Here is a 9,673-nt window from a genome sequence, read left to right as displayed (position 1 = left end):
TGATCCCAGAGATAGGACCATGGAACAGAGCAAAGTTAACAGGTTCCCAACTAGGCCTGAAGCCATGGTTTGGTTTGCCCTGGAACTGTATTCTTAACTAACATGAGATGGAAATGAAGGCTGAATGCTTATTGACAAGAACTGACTACATACCTAAGTGAGTATGCGAAACAGTAAACTTATCTGTCCACGGGGAGTCCTGGAAGAGGCAGTCACTGATTGAGTAGTACATGTAAAGACTTTGTTGATAAAGCCTTCATTGTCTAGCTCTCTGTGCAATGAAAGAATTTAGCTTAGCGACACTTGAGCTCAGTATCTAAGGACTACGACAAGCCCACATTCCTTCTCCGTGGAACATAGAGAGCTTCTCTTTCAATGGCTAAATCCCGGCCATTTGCTAAAGATAACTCAGCGCTCAGAAAGCCCAGGAAGAACAAATGGCAGAGAAAGAGAGCACTGCCTCTGCTAAACACCCCATTCTGTATGTCCAGATTTATGTCTATATGCCACCTACATATCACACAAACAGTCTGAAAGTTAAGGAAGGAGACAAGGCTGACAGGTGTGGGACTGAAAACAGTCACCGTAGATGTGGCTCTTTAGGATGAATTCTTCTATGTAAGAGACTGAAAATTACTTCTCAAATTTAGTTTTTTTAATGTTTATTTATTTTTGAGACAGAGAAAGACAGAGCATGAATGGGGGAGGGTCAGAGAGAGAGGGAGACGCAGAATCTGAAACAGGCTCCGGGCTCTGAGCTGTCAGCACGGAGCCCGACGCGGGGCTCGAACTCACAGACTGAGAGATCGTGACCTGAGCCGAAGTCGGACGCTTAACCTACTGAGCCACCCAGGCGCCCCTCAAATTTAGTTTTCTAAAACCATGGTGTTGAAAGATACTGGTTGAGAATCTTGAGTCTAAGAATTTATTGAGGTTTTCCAGGCCCATACACACTCTGCGGAGCAAGTCGTGACTCTCTGGAACAAGGGGCAAATCTGGGAACCTGGGCTGGGCACCAGTTATATTGAGAGACCCACTGCTGCCGCCAGGCCACTAGAACACGATGAAATTGAACCCCGGCTGTGGGTCTAATAGCAATAAGGGGTATTTGGTATAGGTTTTAAGGAGCATGGGCATCCTCTCTTTTGTGAGGTGTTAGTTCCAGGTGAGGGGATTACAGGGTTTGGGGGAAGGGAAGACTCCTCAGAGACTCAGACTTCATGTGAGTCTCACCAGAACTCCCTATTTAGAGTGTGAGAATCCTATTCTTTTCGGATATTTTCTGGTTCCCTTCACACTGGAAACTTGGCAAGGCTGTGAATTGAAACTGATGTAATTCTGCAACCAACAAAATTAAGTTTTGCATTTGATTTTTCAACTCTATCAGCCTTGTGGCTATAAGAAATAAAAAATCCTTTTAGGTGGGCCATAGAAGCTCTCTGAGTCTCAAACCAAGAACTGAACCAAGAGTTCAGGGACCTGCGATTTTCATTTTTCTGCAACCACTCCACTATACGGCCTACCTACACTGTGGCCCTTGTGGTGATCACCACTGCCAAGCGTGGCAGCTCCCGGGGCCCCCAAAGCACATGCTTCAGTTGGGATTTCATCCAAATCAACCATGTGTGATCATCTTATTGTGATGCCACCAAATGTCAGGTGTTATCAGCATTGTATTTCCCACTGGCAAGAGGTTCAGACCAAACCAACCCCAAAAAACAATCGCTGAGTTTTTGTCCTAGGACTATTCCTGGTACCAATTTTTATTTCAGTCAGCCTCCAGTCAAGAGATGGAAACCACCAGCTATTCAAACAGGGAGAGCATAACATAAAGAACTATACATTTGGTTCAAAAGTGGCTAGCTCCTGAAAGTGGTAAAAGAGAAGTTTATGGTGTAATGGAGGTGGCAACCACAGACTACAGCTATCATACTTAGGGCTGAAGGAATGGTAAACAAGGAAGAAACTTCAAAATATAGAGAAGGGACGTACCAGCCTAAGATTCAGGCCTCTCTAGGATGGCTTAGCTGCTAAAGAAACATGCCACCCATCACTGGGATTAAGAAGAAACCTTCCAGAGGACATGTAGTTGCTGGAGCCATGGGAGCAATCCATTACCACAAAGAATACTGCTGGGGCCAGCTGTGTGCTGATCCATTCATAGTCATGTGAAGGGGGGGGGGGAAGCAGGAAGAAAATAAGTCCCTTCCAACCTTGAGAATTCCTTCAGCACACCCCCCACCCTTACATGGAGCCTAACATCAACCCTGCTGGCAGAGAAAAACTATAGTTTGCAGAGTACAGGTCCGGGATCACAAAGTAGGTCGAAGAAAGGTGGATTTTTGTCTAAAGGAAAATAAATTAATAACTGAAACACCTAAATCCCAGGGCTGGGTGTAAAGATGGAGGGAGGTGAACAATTACAAGATACACGTGAGAGGCAGAATCACTTGGACTTCCTCTTGGGAGGGGAGTAAAAGGAGTCAGGATCACTTTGTTTTAGAGAGAAGGAGAAAACTGGGGATGCTCAGTCTTGTATCAAATGTGTTTTCATGGGGAAGATAGGGAATTAAGAATTATATCTGGGGCAGATGTTGTATGTCTACGACACACTCAGGTCAAGGCGTCAAATGGGCAGATAGGTGGTAATACAAACCTGAGGTCTGGCTGAAGATAAAAATGAGCACTATCAGCATATAGAAGTTACTTAGGGTCACAGGTCTCACTGATATCGCCACCAAAGGAAATGTAGATAGATGAAATGGTCAAGGAATGTGCCCTGAGAAGCTCCAGCTTGTAGAAATCAGAGAAGAGATGAGGCGTCAGTAAAGCAAACAGAGAAGCCAGGAGAGAAGAGGAAAAAAACAGGAGAGTTTGGTATTATGGAAGCAAAGAAATTGGTTTCCCTAAAAAGTGATCAATTTTGTCAAACACATTGAAAGTGAAGACAAGCATCCACTGGATTTAACAAGATGAGTTTTAATGGATAGAGGAAGAGAAAAAGAGAGGATCAGAGAAATGGGTGATAGCAGGAGGAAATGTTGGGACTTCTAAACTGAGCTGTCTAATATGGTAGCTACGTGTCACAGGTGGCTATTGAGCACTTGAAATGTGCCTGTGCAGACTGAGAGGCACTGTAAGTGCAAATTACACACCGGGTTTCAAAGATTTGATACAAAAAATATTAAATATTCATTAATAATTTCTATATTAATTGCATATTAAAATGACTTTTTTAATATGTTGGGTTAAGTAAACTACAATACAATTCATTTTACCTCTCTTTTTACTTTTTTAACATGGCTGCCAGAAAATTTTAAATTACAGGTATGGCTCACATTATATTCCTGTTGGAGAGAACTGTACTAGAGCATGCTTGCATGCTAACAGAATGGCCAAAAGAGAAGCAGAGATCGATGATGTAGAAAGAAAAACTGTAAGCAGAAGAGGGAAGACCTTAATAAGCTTAAGTAGTGGGAGGAGGGGTGCAATCAAGGGCAGACAGACAGAAAGACAGGTGTACATAGGTAGATATTTGTCCTATCCTTTAAACAGACACTATCCATTCTTTTTAAGTTGCCATTGAAGGTTAATAAACATTTATCAAAGCCTAGGTTGCAAATAAAATCTTGATATGCTTCTGAAGGTAGAGATCAAATTGCAATAAAATAAGGAATTAATAAGAAAAAGACAGCAAACCCAATCCAATTACATGAATATTACAAAACAGTTTTCTAAATAACTTTTGGGTTAAAATGGAAATCAACACTAAAATACAAAATGTTCAGAAATTAATAAAACCAACTACATTTCAAAACTTATGGGATACCACAAAAACCTTAACTGAAAAGAAAATTCAGAGCTTTTAGTGATCTTACTAATATATATAGAAGACTGAAAATAAATGACCTTAGCATTCAATCAAGACACTTAAAAAAAAAGCAAAATAAGCCAAGAAAATAGGAGAAAGAAAGTAATAAAAACAAAAGGAGAGATTAATGAACTAGAAAGCATAGCAAAACAAAACTGCATAGGCCCAATAAATAAAATAATGGGTTTTTTTTTTTTGTCTTTGAATGCTATGGCACAAAAATCATTAGCAAGTCTGACCAAGGGGGAAAAGGGCAAGGAAACATAAATATATATAATGAAAAAGGGAATATCACTGAAAATAAGGAGTTTCTTTTTTTGTAATTCTAAGATTTCCAATATATGCCAATAAATAGATGATATTTACTTATTTATTTATTTATTTATTTATTTATTTATTTAAACGTAAGCTCTACGCTCAACATAGGGCTTGAATTCATGACCCAGAGATCAAGAGTCACATGCCTCACCCACTGAACCAGCTAGGCACCCTGAAATAGACAGATTTTTTAAAAAGATAAATTACTAATATTGGTTCACAAAGAGAGAAAATTAGCCAAATAATCGAAGAACTTGAAAGTGTAGCAAGAGATCTAACTTAAAAAAAACACTAGGTTCAAATTACTTTACCAGAAAGTCTAACATATCTTAAAAGACAGCTAATTCCTGAGTTATTTAAGTTATTCAGATAATAAAAATCATGACAAGCTTCCCAATTTACTTTATGAAGAAGTTTAATCCTGATACTGAAAGCTAACAATGCCAGCAAAAATATAATCTTGGGTCATTTTTACTAATGAATAATCATTTAAAAATCCAAAGTATAATATTAGCAAATCTAATGTATCAGACCATCAGATATGTTTGTGGCAAGTAACAGAAATACTGACTCAAATTCTCTTTAAAAATGAGGATATTTCTTGGGGCGCCTGGGTGGCTCAGTCAGTTGAACAGCCAACTCTTGATTTCAGCTCAGGTCATGATCCCAGGGTTGTGGGACTGAGCCCTGCATTGAGCTCCTTGCTGAGCATGGATCCTGCTTGAGATTCTCTCTCTCTCTCTCTCTCTCTCTCTCTCTCTCTGCCCCTCGCCCCTGCTTGCTCTCTCACTCTCTCTCTCAAAAGTAAAAATAAAATAAAAAAATAAGGATATTTCTTGACTCAGCAGGATGTCTAAAGGTAGAATAAGTTTCAGGGCAGGCTGTAGTTCAATGATGCCATAAAGAATCCAGATATTTTCCATCTTTCTGCTCTGCCACCCTTGGTATTCTGTCACTCCTAGGTTTGTAGCACCATAACTGCAATATTTGTAAGTATCCAGGCAAAATGTCCAGAGAAAGATGAAAAAACTGACTTTCTTTGATTTTCACTCAGAATCAAAAACAGTTTTGCCAGAAGTTCTCCTAATGGGTGTTATGTCTCATTAGCAAGAACTGGATTGAATGCCCGTTCTTGAACCGTAAATGGCACGGTACAATTTTAGTCCAGAGCATCAGAATCCCCTGGAAGACCTGGTAAAATACATACCGCTCGGTCCCACCCCCAAAGTTCCTGATTCGGCAGGTCTGGCATGGGGCTTGACAATCCGCATTTCTAATAAATCCTGCACAAAGGTAAATAGGCAGGAGGGAACAGAACTGAGTAGGGTTGTTTGCAGATTTCTCTAGTGCCTTCTCTAAAGTGGTAAGAGTCTGCCTCCAGCAACAGGAGAGCTTAGGCCCTGCCTTGATGAAGAAAAGGAGGTTTTTCTGACTTTGCCACTTCTTCATTGCCTTCAGCTCAAAATAAATTTTATGTCAAAGAGGCGTATTTGGGGGTGACATTCCGTTTCTTTGCACAGGTATGCAGTGATATTAAAGCTGATTTTTTAAACCCTTATAATAAATTCATTTAATTTGGGTCAGCTTGACTACATAAAATAAGATTTCTCTCTCCTTCCTTGTCTTCTTCCCAACTTTCTATATCTATTTAGTTTTTGTCCTTTATCCTCCTTTTTATCTTTTAATTTGGAAACAAACTGTAAATAGCCTCTAAACTAGGACAATATTACTTTCCATTTTCCATAACAAGAGACATCTTCATCCGTTATATTTTTTTTACCAAAAACATATCCTACCTTATTTGCATATTTTGCCTGCAGATTTTTTTTCCTTATTATTTCTAGTACTTTTAGTTACATCTGTTGATTAGAATTTTTAACTCTCAGGAACCCTAATATTAGTGAAAACTAGGAGGCTGCCTATTCTGAAGTGTTTATGATGCACCAATGTTCTGTAGTAGATTGGCAAATGTACAATAAACACATAATTTCATAATTTCTAGGAGCATATGCTTTTTAATAGACAATTTTTTCAGTGTGGCAAGAAGAATGTGTTATTAACAGACCCAAATATCATTTGCCTCTTTAATATAAGAAGCCAAAGTAGATAAATTTATATTTAGCATTTAATGCTTCAGCATTTTATCTGACTGGAAATGATCTAGATATTCAACAAATATCTAGTATGTTAATTTAGTTTAACTTAGTACAACTTTAAAGATTCAACTTCCCAAAAAGATTTTGGAAACTATTTTTAAGCAGACATGTTTTATAAAACATAATCATTGTGGAAAAGTTCATTTCTTTTTTTTTTTTTTAACGTTTATTTACTTTTGGGACAGAGAGAGACAGAGCATGAACGGGGGAGGGTCAGAGAGAGGGAGACACAGAATCTGAAATGGGCTCCAGGCTCTGAGCTATCAGCACAGAGCCCGACGCGGGGCTTGAACTCACAGACCGCGAGATCATGGCCTGAGCCAAAGTCGGCCGCTTAAATGACTGAGCCACCCAGGCGCCCCAAGGAAAAGTTCATTTCTAAACTTATTCCACTTACATGTGTTTAATTCACATGTTCTAAATGATTATGTTTAGAGTACTCATGAACATTTCATGACACATTAGACAAAGTTAGCCATAATCTTAAGTTATTTCTCTTGCTGATAATTTTTGTAACATCAAACATCATAGAAGCAAAGCATCTATAAAAGTTAAACATGTGGCTTCTCACTCTCTGTCTCCCTCTCTACTTCTGTGCTTAACATACATTAAGCAATTTATTTTTATTATATGTTTTGTTCTTAGGATGATTTCAAACTTTTATAATCTTAAATATCTAATAGAGACAACATAAACTCGTTTGACTAGTCTTAATTTTTGTAAGTGCCTATTTTTTAAGCCAATTAAATAGAGCCCTTTTACATCTTATTTTTGGTAAAATACCATCTGGAGGTAGAAAAGCATCACATATATATAACATACATATGTAGACATATATAAACATACGGACACAAACAGAAATCTTACAGCTCTGATTTGAACATTTTAGGAATGAGACAAGATAACACAGAAACTCACAAGTAAAAGAACAGTTGGATCTAATTGTGTTTCTGGCAGATGGAACAAGTTAGGTTACCCACTCAGATTGCTAAAACTTTTTTACTATTATTTATGCAGAAGACTTTTAGGATTTGTATTTGCCCTTGATATGTAATCTTATGGAGGCTGTGGACTAAATTTTGGGTAAGGGAGTTTTCATAGTAGTATGTTTTCTTAAAAAGCTTCCCCCTCCCAACCTTTTTTTGTACATGGTGTAAGTTAGGGTCCAACTTCATCCTTTTGCATGTGGGTGGATGTCCAGTTTTCCCAATGTCACTTGTTAAGAGACTGTCTTTCTTCACTGAGTGGCCTCGACACTCTTGCCAAAGATTATTTGACCATGTACGTAAGGGATTATTTCTGGGCTGTCTATTCTGTTTCATTGGTCTATACGTCTGTATTTATGCAGGTACCATACTGTTTTGATAACTATAGCTTTATAATATGTTTGAAATCAGAAAAGTGTCAAGATTTCCAACTTTGAGGGTGCTTGGGTGACTCAGCCGGCTAAGTGTCCAACTTCGGCTCAGGTCATGATCTCGCGGTTCATGAGTTTGAGCCCTGTGTTGGGCTCTGTGCTGACAGCTCAGAGCCTGGAGTCTGCTTCGGATTCTGTTCTCCCTCTCTCTCTGCCCCTCTCCTGCTCGCACTCTGCCTATCTCTCTCTCAAAAATAAATAAACATTAAAAAAAGTTTTTAACGAAAGACTTCCAACTTTGTTCTTTTTCAAGATAATTTTGAGGCTATTCAGGGTTCCTTGATGTTCCGTATGAATTTTAGGATGGATTTTTCTATTTCTGCAAAAAATAACTTCAGGATTTTGATAGGAATTACACTGCACCTGTAGATTGCTTTGGGTAGTTGACATCTTAATAATATTAAGTCTTCCAATTCATGAATATGGGATATCTTTCCATTAATCTGTGTCTTCTTTAATTTCTTCCAGTAATGTTTTATAGTTTTTGGTGTACATGTGTTTTAAATTTTAAACACAAAACTTTCAAGCAGTCACAGGAAAATAACTTAAGGTCGGTTCCTTTATAATGACTGCGCTAATGTTATTTACTTCAAATCTACTATTTAAATGCAGTAATTATTAAATGCCAGAGTTATCGGCAGAAACTGTGCTGGAAGACAGTTTGAACCACAATGAATCTTGAAATAAATGAGGTCCACATATACAGAGCTGACTATATGATGGAGAGTTCTCCAAATTAACTTGTATGCAGAATACTTTTATTCCCCAAAGAAGAAGTAATTAAAATGTGCTAAGCTGGAACTTATGTATACATTCCTAAAACTCAACAAGAACTGAAGCAATTGTTGACAATTTAGACCAACATCCAGATTTTTCTAGGACTGTTTTATCACCAACATTGCTTAGAAGTGCCAGATTTTGTTAATAATAACAAGCAGGCTGATCTTATTACATTTAAATTCCCAGGCGATGCATAACTTGATTCCTTGTCCCTGGGGAGGTCTTCTCCCACCACTGACCTTTAGTTCGCTCCTGGCACTAGGCCTCAGAGAGTTTGCCTTCGGAAGCTAGCAGGCCAGTAGTGACTCCGTGCTTATCTCCCCTCAGCATCAGTCACCTGCCGCTCTGCTTCTAGAGTGCCTGCCACTCTCTGCTCTTCTCAGGACCGCGTCATGGCTTCTGCTTACTACCCTCCCTGACCATCTCTCAGCTTCTGTCCCAGCCGTGAACTGCTGACTGAATCTGCGCTCTTGCATTCCAGCCACCAAGAGAGGATCCCATAATAAAACACTTTGTGCCAGGCTCCCTCACGGGCTGCTAGCCAGTTTAGAGGTTGAACTGCCTTTGGGCCAGACACCCAGACCTGTGCAATCACCAACGGCCAGAGTGGCAGGACCATGTGGCCAGCTTTCCTGTGGAGGGAGGTCCAGGCAAGGCGGGCAGGCATCCAAACTTGTTCCTCTCCAAACTTCCCTTTCTCCTTGTTTTCCTTCTGTCTCCTCCCCACCAGCTCTTGTGACTTCTGTGCTGTCCGCTTTCTCTCTTTTCTCTCTCTCTTCCCCTTTCCCCTCTTTCCTCTCTATGACAGTTTCTATGGATCTCCAGATATGAAGCTTCACAAATTCATATTCACTGCCTGCTCTGTAACAGTAATAAATTCTTCCCTATATAGCCTCGGGCCCCTTATGCTCAACTAAAAGCAGATGAGAGAACTGGCTACCAAATAAACTTAAGTTGGCATGTGGTCTTTAGTTACCCATGATTGTATGACATCTCTAAACCTAATCCTTTAACCCTTTGTAACAAATACCCCCACCCCACCCCCACCAATCATTATCTGTGAAAACTTACTAAGGAATCTCTTTCAGGGTAAACGGTAAACTTTTAGGGTGCTTTACTTGGGAAAATAAG

This window comes from Panthera pardus, unplaced genomic scaffold (assembly GCF_024362965.1).
Source record: "Panthera pardus isolate Hobbes unplaced genomic scaffold, ASM2436296v1 HiC_scaffold_21, whole genome shotgun sequence".
In the NCBI taxonomy this organism is placed as follows: domain Eukaryota; kingdom Metazoa; phylum Chordata; class Mammalia; order Carnivora; family Felidae; genus Panthera; species Panthera pardus.
This window is presented reverse-complemented; position numbering follows the sequence as displayed.